The 10,899-nt window shown below is 60.5% G+C and overlaps 1 protein-coding gene across 1 annotated transcript in view; it reads left to right on the top strand.

The window, feature by feature from the left end:
- Window positions 1–3,275: 3,275 nt before the first annotated feature.
- Window positions 3,276–10,899, top strand: part of SCARF2 (scavenger receptor class F member 2) — a 30,954-nt gene continuing 23,330 nt past the window's right edge. Inside the window, exons 1-13 of the transcript XR_011102074.1 lie at window positions 3,276–3,595; window positions 3,732–3,940; window positions 7,966–8,000; window positions 8,339–8,491; window positions 8,598–8,662; window positions 8,782–8,898; window positions 9,028–9,107; window positions 9,396–9,477; window positions 9,770–9,862; window positions 9,957–10,103; window positions 10,274–10,449; window positions 10,541–10,639; window positions 10,748–10,836. The gene's annotated coding sequence lies outside the window, so the exon portion shown is untranslated. The remainder of the gene's footprint in view (window positions 3,596–3,731; window positions 3,941–7,965; window positions 8,001–8,338; window positions 8,492–8,597; window positions 8,663–8,781; window positions 8,899–9,027; window positions 9,108–9,395; window positions 9,478–9,769; window positions 9,863–9,956; window positions 10,104–10,273; window positions 10,450–10,540; window positions 10,640–10,747; window positions 10,837–10,899) is intronic.

Below are 10,899 nucleotides of genomic sequence, written 5' to 3'. Positions count from 1 at the left end.
TTTCTGGATAGCTCCAACCTTTCTGAATATGGGAACTCACCCAGGTGTTTTCTCATGACTGCTGAGCTACATCAGACCTGCAGGAACTCAGATGAAGAACCTGGACCAGTCCAACGTTTATTTCTTCAATAAAGAATTCTTCAATTTGAATTCTTCAAATGCTTCAAGCAATTAACCAAAACTCTTTGGAATGCAGTTAGAAAATGGCAGGGATGGGGAGCACTCTGAGAGCCCAGTGCAGCCTCCAAATCCCATCTGTACTGAGAGAACAAGGTCCCAGGTGGTCGTGAGATGAGATGTGAGATGTGATGAAGGAACATCCTGGCTCCTCTTTCCACCAGCAGCTCTGCAGGCAGCTCCCAGCTGCCCTCGTACGGGCACCCAGTGCACCAGAGGTGGGACAGCAAAATTAGGCAGAGCTTGCAAGGGGCCTGGACTTTGGCACAAGCCAGAGCCACCTAAGGGCAGGTGACAGGGAGGCAGTAGGGCTGCTCAAATGGACTGGGGAGAACAAGCTCATCCCCTAAACACAACCAACTATGGAGCAAAAGTCCCAATCCTGTCCTAGTACTTTGAGTTTCCGCACACCCCACGGGGGCTTTATCCCCATTGCTGTGGGTGTTAGTGGGTCTGTGGGTCTCCCTGAAGTGTGGCACAGCAGAAGACTAAGCCTCTCCTGGGGAAAAATAACCCTCAACCATGTCGCACCCCACAGGGCACATCAGCAACACAGCCAGGTGCCAGCTGAGGGTCTGCTGAGGGTCCTCCTGCCAGCTCCTGGCCCTGGGCTGGAAGTGTTTTGGTAGCGCTGATGCTGGGCATGAGGCAAGCGTGTGGACAGTGTGAGGAATACCCAAGGGAGAAGGATCTGAGTCAGCATTCTCCAGGGAAACCACAGAGGACGAGTGCTGGAGCGCAGGGTGCGCAGCACAGCAAGGTCTGCATGAAAAGGCAGGGCTGGGGGGCTGGCAGAGCTATGGGGCTCCAGGTCCCTGGTACCTAGGATGGGGCAGAACTGCCATAGCCCCAGAGCCAAGGGCTGGATCCGACACCCCAACAATGCAGCAGCCATATCACAGGATGAGAGAATCACAGAATGGTCAAGGCTGGAAAAGACTCAGGGTCCAACTGCTCCACACAGGGCCACCCAGAGCAGGTTGCCCTGGACCATGTCCAGGTGGCTTTTGAGGATCTCCAAAGACAGAGACTCCAGCACTTCTCCAGGCAACCTGTGCTAGGGCTCCAGCACCTGCACAGTACAGACGTGCTTCCTGGTGGACAGGGGGAGCCTCCTGCCTTCCAGTTTGTGCTCATTGCCTCCTGTCCTGGTGCTGGGTGTCACCGAAAAGAGCCTGGCTCCATCCTCTCTGCAGCCTTCTTTCAGGTAGTTACAGACACTGACGGCCTCCTCTTGAGCCTCCTCTTCTCCAGGCTGAGCAGTCCCACCTCTCTCAGCCTCTTCTCACAGAGAAGATGCTCCAGGCCCTTCAGCACCTTGGTGCCCATCAGTGGGCTTTCTCCAGTGTGCTCAGGTCTCTCCTGTACTGGGAGCAGAGCGCACCCATGCCCACCTCTGCCAAAACACAATTTTCATCTCACATCTCCCTCCCAGGTGCGGTGAGCGGCTGCTGTAACTTGTTGCCATCTGTTATTTTCGTTGTGTCAAAATGCCTCTCTGCCAACCACAGGCCCATGAAATATGCATGCCGTGTCCTCCCCCTTCCCAAAGTGCTGCTAAATCCCCTTTTTGCCTATTGGCCTCGCATTCAGATTTGTTTCTTTATCTCTTATGGCTTCTCAGGCCATCAGCAAGAGACTCACCCCAGCACAGTGCTGGCAGCTGGGTGAAACAGGCTGGCTGCAGCCACCACGCTGCACCCGCAGCATCTGCCTGGACATGGTGGGACACCAGGACAGTGGCCTCAAGGGCTTGGCATGGCACCCACAGCATCTGCAATCATCCCTTGATGGCTTTCCAGCCATCGTCAGGGTGGCCCAGGCAGTGCAGCCCACTCAGGGAGCTGCTTTGTGAGCAGCGTGCTGTAGCTGGCTTGATACAAATACCACTAGGTTGAGGTTTTTTTGTTTGTTTGTTTGTTTGAGATTTTGTCTTTGTGTCCAGATCTGAGACTAAAGATTCCCAGGTTGACAACTCAAACCTGAGACTTCACGTGAGACAGCCTGTGGCAGCAAGAAGCTTCACATGAATTATTTCACTCTGGGGCATGAAAGAGTTAATGCAAAGCAGGAAATATTTCGGAGGAAACGGGTGCTTCTTCGCAACGAACATTTCATCCAGCTCTGCTGAGGGCAATGCCATTACCTGGCTCTGGGCCCTTTTTCTGCCTGACACTTGGGAGGAGCAGGACATCCCAAAAGGAAACCTTGTGACGGAGCTCAAGGAAACTCCACGCTTTCGTTAATTGCAGCACTGCCAGTGCTGGGGTGTGGAGGAAAAAAAAAAAACATTTGCCGCAATTAATTAATTCTGCCTGTTCCGCCGACCCGGTGGTGGCAACACCTCACCCAGGCAGCGTTCAGATCTCCGGTTCAGATGACCGGGAGATGTTTTGGAAAAGCCAAATCCTGCACCAAAGCCGCAGGAGCCCTCCCCCCGAGGGTTCCCACCCGAGCAAACCCCGCGGGCGGCGGCTGCCGTGAGCATCGCCGGGCACGAGGTGTCACCGGGGAGCCGGGAGGAGATGTTTTGGTTCCCTGCGGGGAACAACGGGGGCTGGCAGACCGAACGGGGAGAGGGGAGGTGGACCCCAGGACCCTGACCCAGCGAACTGGGGGCTCGGCTGAGACCCCCAAACCGTTCACAAGCAGCCCAGGAGGAGTGAACGAGGGGGCTCGCGATGCCACCCGCCCCGTGCGCGGTGCCCCAGCTCTGAGATCCCACCCCAGGTCGCCCCTGCGGAGGAGGCTCCGTGGGCTTGGCACACCGCAGGCTGCTCCCGGATGGCTGCGAGGGGACGGGGACCCCTTTTGGGGACCCTCGCGGCTCCCTTTGGCCCCGCACCGCTCTCCAGAAGCTGCTCCCGAAGGGACGGGGCCCCACCCGGCTGTGCCCCCGCTATCCCTCCGACCCTTCCCAAGGGGACGCGGCTCCCTTAGGGCCATCCCCGTCCCTGCACGGCTCCCCCCCGACCCAGGGCTGGCCCGGGGAGACACCGGGGCTGCGGGGCCGGAACGCGGGGCGGAGCGGCGGCCCCGCAGCCCCGTTGCCGGCGGGAGCCCGGCGGGGCGGCGCCGGGCGGGCGGTACTTAAGGCGGCGGGGCGGGCGGGCGGCACCGCCGGGCCATGGTTCCGCGGAGCGCCGTGCGGGCTCTCTGCGCCACCGCCGCCCCCCGGGGCGCCCCCCGTTCCGTACCCGGGGCCACCCCGCCGCCGGCCACCGGTAGGGGTCGGGGTCCCCGGTCCTCGGGTCCAGGTCCCGGTCCCGGTTCCCGGCCGGTGCCTCCTCCGCCGCCCGCCGTGGATTTTGGGGACCCCCGGGAGGCGTTCCGCAGCAAGAGCAGCGCCGAGCTGCTGCGGGGGCTGCTGGTGCTGGGGCTGTGCGCCGTGGAGCCGCTGGTGGAGCACAACCGGGAGGTGGGTACCGGGCCGGCCGCGGGGTGGGGCGGGGCGGGGGATGCCGGAGCCGACCCGGGGGTCCCCTTGAGGGTTTTTTTTGGGGGGGGGGGGTCGGAGCCCGGCGCTGAAGCTGCCGTGTCCGTGTATCCCGCAGCTGCTGCAGCTCGGCCGGCGGGTGCTGGGCCGGGCGCTGTTCGAGCGGCTGATGAAGATGACCTTCTACGGGCAGTTCGTGGCCGGGGAGGACCAGGAGGCCATCAAGCCGCTCATCCGCCGGAACCGAGCTTTCGGCGTGGGCGCCGTGCTGGATTACAGCGTGGAGGAGGACCTGGGCCCCGCGCCGGCCGGGCGCCAGCCGCAGCCGTGAGCGCGGGGACCGGGGCGGCGGCGGCGGCGGGCGCGGGCGCGGGTTTTGGCTGAGCCGCTATTGGCTGAGCGCGCCCATCCCCCTGCTCCCATTGGCTGCGGCGCGCGGGAACCCGCGTGCGTCACGGCCCCGCCACCCGACGGGGGCCTCGTGCCCCGACGCGCGCTGCTCCACCCCCCCCCACCCCGCCCCGTCCCGGAGCCTTATCGCCCCGCCGCAGCCCGGTGCTGTTATCGGGGAGCGGCTGCTGTCGGGGGGGGGCTGGCACTTGGCGAGCTGCGGCTGGGCTCTGCTGGCCCCACCGGAGCAGGTTTTGGGGGTGGCGGGCACGGGACTGCTGTCCCCGGGGGTGTCCCCCCGGGGGGGTGCTGCTGCCGGTGCATCCCGCACGGGAGGCTCTGCCAAGCCCTTGCTGCCGCGGTGTCACCGTGCCCGATTTGTTCCAGCAAATGGACGAGGCGGGGGGGGAGGGAAAAATGGCAAAAATGGCACGCAGGCGCTCAGCCTCGGGTGTCATCGTAGGGCACCACACTCTGCTCATTGCCAAAATTGTTGCTCTGCTCGGAGGTGCGGGACTGGAGGTGTCGGGCTCAGGAGCTGCTTTCTTCCCACATCTGGGTGCTTCGGGGCTTTTCCAGCGCAAACCAGCCGCAGCCGGCAGGTTTCTGGCCGCCTGATGCCATCTGCTGTTTGCTGAGCTCCTGCGCAAAGAGCTGTGTAGGGCCTCCAGCACAGCCTGCTCCCCTGCAGCCAAGCTGGAGATAACCGAGTGGAAATGCCTCAATGCCTCGCTGCCCCAGCAACGGGCTGTGGCTGCTCCTTGCAACCGGTTTTCCAGCTGGGAACAGCAGCATGCGGGGGGGCAGGCACCCGCTGAGCCTGTGCCCCTGCATGCCTTGCACAGGCTGGGTCCTGCAGCGCCTGGGCTGGCATCCAGCGCTCCGCCAGCTTGTCACGGGTGTCCTTGGCCCAGTGCTCAAGGCGCGAGTAGCAGAGCTGCCGCCAACTCACGGTGACGCAGCTGGAGAAAGGTCCCCTGCAGGCAGCACGGCCTGATGCTGTGCCTGTTCCCATGGGCTTTGGGATGGGGTCCAGCCCCTAGTAGGGCACGGGTGGACAGGGACTTTGCTTCCCATGGGAAGAAAGGAAGAGCCCCCCCCTCCCATCGTGGTGCTGCTCGTGGTCCCCTTGAAGCCTCCAGTCCTTTGCTGGCCCACGGCCACCCTGCACCAGGAGCTGGGCTGTGGCTGTGCTAATGTGGGTAGGGCCCCTCCTGCCCCTGCAGCAGAGGCTCCCTGAATGCTTCTGGACTCCCCGAGTGTCTGCAGCATCCCACCGTGTTTAGACTTCACTTTCCCTAGAGATTCCTTGTGTGGACCACTGATGTCTGTCCCAGCACAAGATTATGAACCAGCCTGGCCAATGAGCCACCCCAAAACACCTCATCCCCTTATCCTCCAACTCCCAGTGCTGGTGCCGGGTGCTGTGCCAGGGTGTGCTGTGGGTGCTGGGGGGCACAGGGTGCTTTCTGCTTCACCTGAGGATATGAACTGATGCTGTGCAGGGAGGTGCTGCAGCAGTCCTGCTGTTTGCTGGCAACTTGTGTGTGGGGCAAGCTTGGAGGACTCTATTCTGCCAAGTGCTTTGCTTGATTCCTACCTACATGTCGTTAGACCTCACCAGTAGTTTGAGTGCGGGCTTCCCCTAACCACAAGGCTTGCCTTTCATGTGGTAATTGAGGAATGACTTCTCCCTCATCCCCTCTGCCAGACCCATCTCCTACTGATGAGCAAAGCAAATAGGCTGGGCTCGTGGTAACCTCCAGGGTGAAATGGATTATCACCTCCTTATTTCTGACACGGGGAACGTTTGTGCTTTTCCTGAGACAACTTACTTGAGCCTGATCAAAAACTTACTGAAAGCCTGAGTCTCCTGTGTCAGCCACTTTACCTGTGCACAGCAGTCCACAGGCAGGTTTGCCCTGTGCTACTGCACTGATTCTTCCTTGTTAAAGCAGGATTGCATGCTCTTGCTCTCACACTTCTCTTCAGATTTGGTCTTGGGACTTTCTAAAGTTGAAAGTCACATTTGCTCGCAGCTGAGGCCGAGGTGACTTGCATCTGCCTTTGCATCCCACTGGAGCTTTCTTCATCACCTGCTTTGTAGCACACACAGGGCCTGGTTTGTGCTGGGCTCCACAGCACGTGGCTTGTGCGTGGTGGCATCAGCGTGCTTGCCTGGGCAAGTGTGAGCTCCCAGGTCCTGAGCAGGTCTTAGAAGTGGCTCCTTTCCAGCTGCAGCCTGCTGAAAGCATTCGGGCTGTGCTCAGATATGCTTCCTGCTCTGGGAGGCTTGTGGCCAGGTATAAGCTGACTTCTGCTGGGTTAAGTGGCATCTGCTTCTTGTAGCAATGGCTTCACTAGCCAAGACTAATATTGCAAAGAAAGCAGATGATATCCAGGAAGAGCTATTTCTTCAGCTGGAAGGAGCTTCCTTTATTTTGTTTGATGCAGAACAATAAAATGAGCACCATGGCACTGTTTTGAATGCCCCCCTCGGGGGTGATGGGCTCGATGCAGTCATGCAGCAGGAATGCTGCTGGAAAGGGTGTGTTTGTCCTTAGGAATACAAAACACTCCAAATTCAAGAGTGTTTTCTGCTAATTAAGTTGCACAGGGCAGGAGAGCTTTGTTCCTGCTGCTTGTCCCCAGCACCTCAGATGCCAGAGCAAGGTGTGTTTGGGGCTTCAGAGCCTGCTTCAAGGGGACCTTTCAGCTGACAGGGACTTTGCTACCACATCCCATCCCTCAGCACATGATGTCTCCTCTCCTTTCCTTCCCTCACCCTTCATATTCAGGGGCAGCAAGTTTCTTGACCTGTCATCCTAGGGGCAGCCCAGGCATGGAGCAGAGACTTGAGGGCACAACGGGTTGCAGCACGGCACCCACAGATCCCCATGAGCTCTGGCTGTGTCTGTCCCAGCTCACACGAGGCTTTGCTGCACTGTGAGCAAAGCAAAGCTGCTCCAGGGAGCCTCCAGCCGGACGGAAGGGCTTTGTCTCTGCTTGTTTGTGCTTCCAGCAGCTCCTAATCCCTGTCACAGGGTTTCCACGTGGGTGAGCACGTGTCCCCACTCCCCCGTGGAAGTCCCCTGGCTCGACTCACAGCATATTTCCCCATGGGGCTCCGTAGGGCATGGCCAATTTGGGGGCAGTGACTCTGGGGTTACACAAGGGAGAGATCTCCTGGGAGAAGGCAGCTCTGTGCTGCCTTCCAGGGGCTGGCAGGGTTTCCTCAGCAAGACCGCTGTCTGCAGGCTGGATTTAGGGTGTCAGAGAGGAGGTTTAGCTGCTTGAGCTCCAGGAGGAACTCATGACTTGGCCAGCACTAGCATGGGCTGTCAGAGCCCTTTATCTCCGTGGCAAAGGGCTTGGGCTTGAAATTACATCCGAGGTTGGCTGGAGCCAAAGCTGGGGCCGTGTTTGGAAGCTGTTGACTAACACCAAGGTGCAGAGGAGCGGGACAGCTGAGCTGCAGCAGGGTTTCTATGGCTTGATGCAAGCTGCTCTGAAAGAGCTCCTCCGTTTGTGGTCTGGTCGCTGGTGCCTGTGAGACGGGAGGTGTTCAGATGAGGTTTGGTGAGGGCCATGCAGATGGAGCACCAGTGCTGACCCTGTCCTTGCCATGGGGTGGGTGTCCTCAACCACAGCTGGCTTGGGTGTGCTGAGAACAGCTCCGGACCCAGGGTCAGGGCATCCTCCCTGTGCTCCTCGGGGTCCCCAGGTAGCACTTGCCTGGATGCTGAACCTCGCTTGTTTTCCATGAGAGGATTTGGGGCAACTGAGCTGCCAACAGAGCTTATGCTGAGCAGCGTTTGATCCACTAGCGATGGGATGGCAAGGGAAGAGCAGGGTCCAGCACCAGGCTGGCAGCAGGGGAGCCTTGGAGCTGCCCTGGCCACCAGCGTGGGGCTGCGAGGGGTTGCTGACCTGGCCCTTATCTTCCCTGTTTCTCTTCTTAGCTCCTGCACCTCTGCAGCCGAGAAGGAGAGAGGAGGTGAGTGACCCAGCCTCTCCTGCCCACAGGAGATAGCATCTGCCAGAGCATCCAGCCGGTCCGGGCACCACGGGCCTGGCATGGGGGAAGGGCCCAGCTCCTACGTGAGCTGAAGGAGGAACACGAAGGTCCTCAGCCAGCCCCGTTTCTCAGCAAAGGCTGAGCTCCCGCTCAGTCAGCAGAGCAGGGAGGGCACATTGGGGTGTCTTTGGGCTCCTGTGAGGTCCGAGGCAGGTTCCTTCACCCCTGAGCCCATGGCAGGAGCTTCCCAGGGAGGCTGGCAGGACTGGAGGCAACACAGGGCCTACATGGCCTCTCTCTGGCCTCTTCCACCGCAGGAGCAGAGCAGAGGGAGAAGAAGCAGCACCATGCCCACCGTGGATCTGGCAGTCACCGCAACGGGGTCGCCAGCCCCCGCACCTATTTCTATGCCGATGAGGCCAAATGCGACCAGCACATGGAAACCTTCCTCCGCTGCATCGATGCCTCAAGTAAGCCTTTGGTGTGTCCTCACAGTCCTGGGGACTGCAGGGACACCCGCACCCCCTCCTGTCCCCCTGGTGTCCTGGCCAGCTGTGCCATGGTGGCTTTCTCCAGGTGGCAGCTCAGAGGACGGCTTCTCAGCCATCAAGCTGACGGCGCTGGCAAGGCCTCAGTTTCTGGTGAGTGTCCCTCGGTGCCAGGGCCATGGATGATGTGGGTGCTGGGCATGATCCCTCAGAGTCTTGGCATGGCAGAAGGCTCCGAGCTGTGCAGCTCACCCAGGGTCCTGCCCCTACAGCTGCAGTTCTCGGAGGTGCTGGTGAAGTGGCGGCGGTTCTTCCACCAAATGGCCGTGGAGCAGGGCCAGGGTGGGCGGACAGCACTGGAGATGAAGCTGGAGGTGGAGAAGCTGCAGGTGAGCGGGCTGATATCCAAGGGGTGTGCTGCTGGAGGTGGCCCTGGAGGTCCTCAGAGCAGCCCTGAGCTGTGACACCTCTGCTGGGGTCTGACATCTCCTTGGCACTGATGTTCCTCTTGGTGGCAGGAGGCCCTGGCCAACCTCGGCATCGCAACCAAGGCAGAGAGCCAGCACTGGTTGACAGGCGAGAACCTGGGTGCGAGCGGGTAAGCTGTCCGTGACCTGCAGGGTGTTGTGGGGTGGGGGCAGTGAGGGGACCTGGGCCAGCCTCACCGTGTCCCTGTGACAGCTGGGCAGCAGCAAGGGGAATTCTTCAAAGACCAGCGCTGGCCTGGTGCAGAAACCAGGGGCTCTGAAAGCAGAGGGTTTTTTTTGTTGGAGGTGACAAGATGGGTCGGGGTGCCTCGTGCGTCAGGCTATGGTGTGCTGGTGAGACTGGGAGATGGTAGAGACCCCCAGAAGTCACCAGCATGGACCTGGCTTCCTGCTCACAGCACTGTGGACCTGCTGGCGTGGAACAGCCTGATCGACAGCCGCACCAAGCTCTCCAAGCCGCTGCTCATCCCCAACATGAAGGTGGGTACACACTTTGGCCAGGCTCTGCCCCCAGTGCCAAGAAGCTGGTGGGGGGGGACAACAGGAGCATCTGTGCTGGCTGGAGGGGCATTTGGAGGGCACAGGGTGTGTGTCTGCTGTCCCCAGGCTCTGCATGGCTGGTGGAGCAGGCACCCTGCATGCTGCAGTGGTCGGGGGATGCTGAGTTTGCAGAAGGACTGGGGGTGAGCTTCCCAGGGCATTTGTCTCCCGTGGGCAGCTCCTGGAGTGCTGCTCCCCAGGCAGGCTGGTGAACGGGCTCTTCTCACTTCAGACCAGGCAGCTCGAGCCTCTGTTCTCACACTTCACCGAGGAGGAGGACCAGCAGATGAAACGGATGCTGCAGCGGATGGACATCCTCGCCAAGGTCTGAGGAAGCTGGGGCTGGGTGCCACTGTGGAGGGGGGGGAGACACGTGGCAGGTGGCCCCAGCAGCCCACCCTGCATCATTCACCCACCAGAGAGCCACGGAGACGGGCGTGAGGCTGATGGTGGACGCAGAGCAGAGCTACTTCCAGCCAGCCATCAGCCACCTCACCCTGGAGATGCAGCGCCGCTTCAACAGGGAGCGGGCAATCATCTTCAACACCTACCAGTGCTACCTGAAGGTGAGGGCTGGCAGAAGCTGTGCAGGCTCTGGAGCGCATAGCAGGGAAGGGACCTGCTGGAGCAGTTGGATGAGCACCTTGGTGATGCTCTGGTCCATTTGGTGTGATCCTGGGGCTGGCTCGTGGCACTGATGTGATGAGCCTATGCTGTCTCTGTCACCTCCTCCCAGGAGGCTTACAACAACGTGACTGTGGACGTGGAGCTGTCACGCCGGGAGGGCTGGCACTTCAGCACCAAGCTGGTCCGCGGCGCCTACATGGAGCAGGAGCGGGAGAGAGCAGCAAAGTTTGGCTATGAGGATCCCATCAACCCCACTTATGAGAAGACCAATGAGATGTACCACAGGTAGGGACCTGCCCCAGCCACACTCCCACCTCCCTTCCCACCAGGTTTGGGCTTGGACACCCACCCCGCATGACCCCACGCTTCCCTGCAGGTGCCTAGACTATATCCTGGAGGAGATCAAGCACAGCCAGAAAGCCAGCGTGATGGTGGCATCTCACAACGAGGACACGATCAAATTCACCTTGCGGAGGTGGGGACTGGCGAGGAGGGGTCGGTGCCTTGCTCTCAAGTGGGATGTGGGGCACGCAGTGGCAGCGCTGTCTCTGCTCTTTTCCTAACACCAAGGTTTGGCTTGCAGGATGATGGAGCTTGGGATCCATCCTTCAGAAAAGAAGGTCTGCTTTGGGCAGCTGCTGGGCATGTGTGACCAGATCACCTTCCCCCTGGGTGAGTGCTGAAGCTCCAGTACCTGGGAGCAGAGGGGACGTGGCAGATGTGCTCCTGTCCCGT

The sequence above is a fragment of the Anas acuta genome, chromosome 17, assembly GCF_963932015.1.
Source record: "Anas acuta chromosome 17, bAnaAcu1.1, whole genome shotgun sequence".
Lineage (NCBI taxonomy): Eukaryota > Metazoa > Chordata > Aves > Anseriformes > Anatidae > Anas > Anas acuta.
This window is presented reverse-complemented; position numbering and strand designations above follow the sequence as displayed.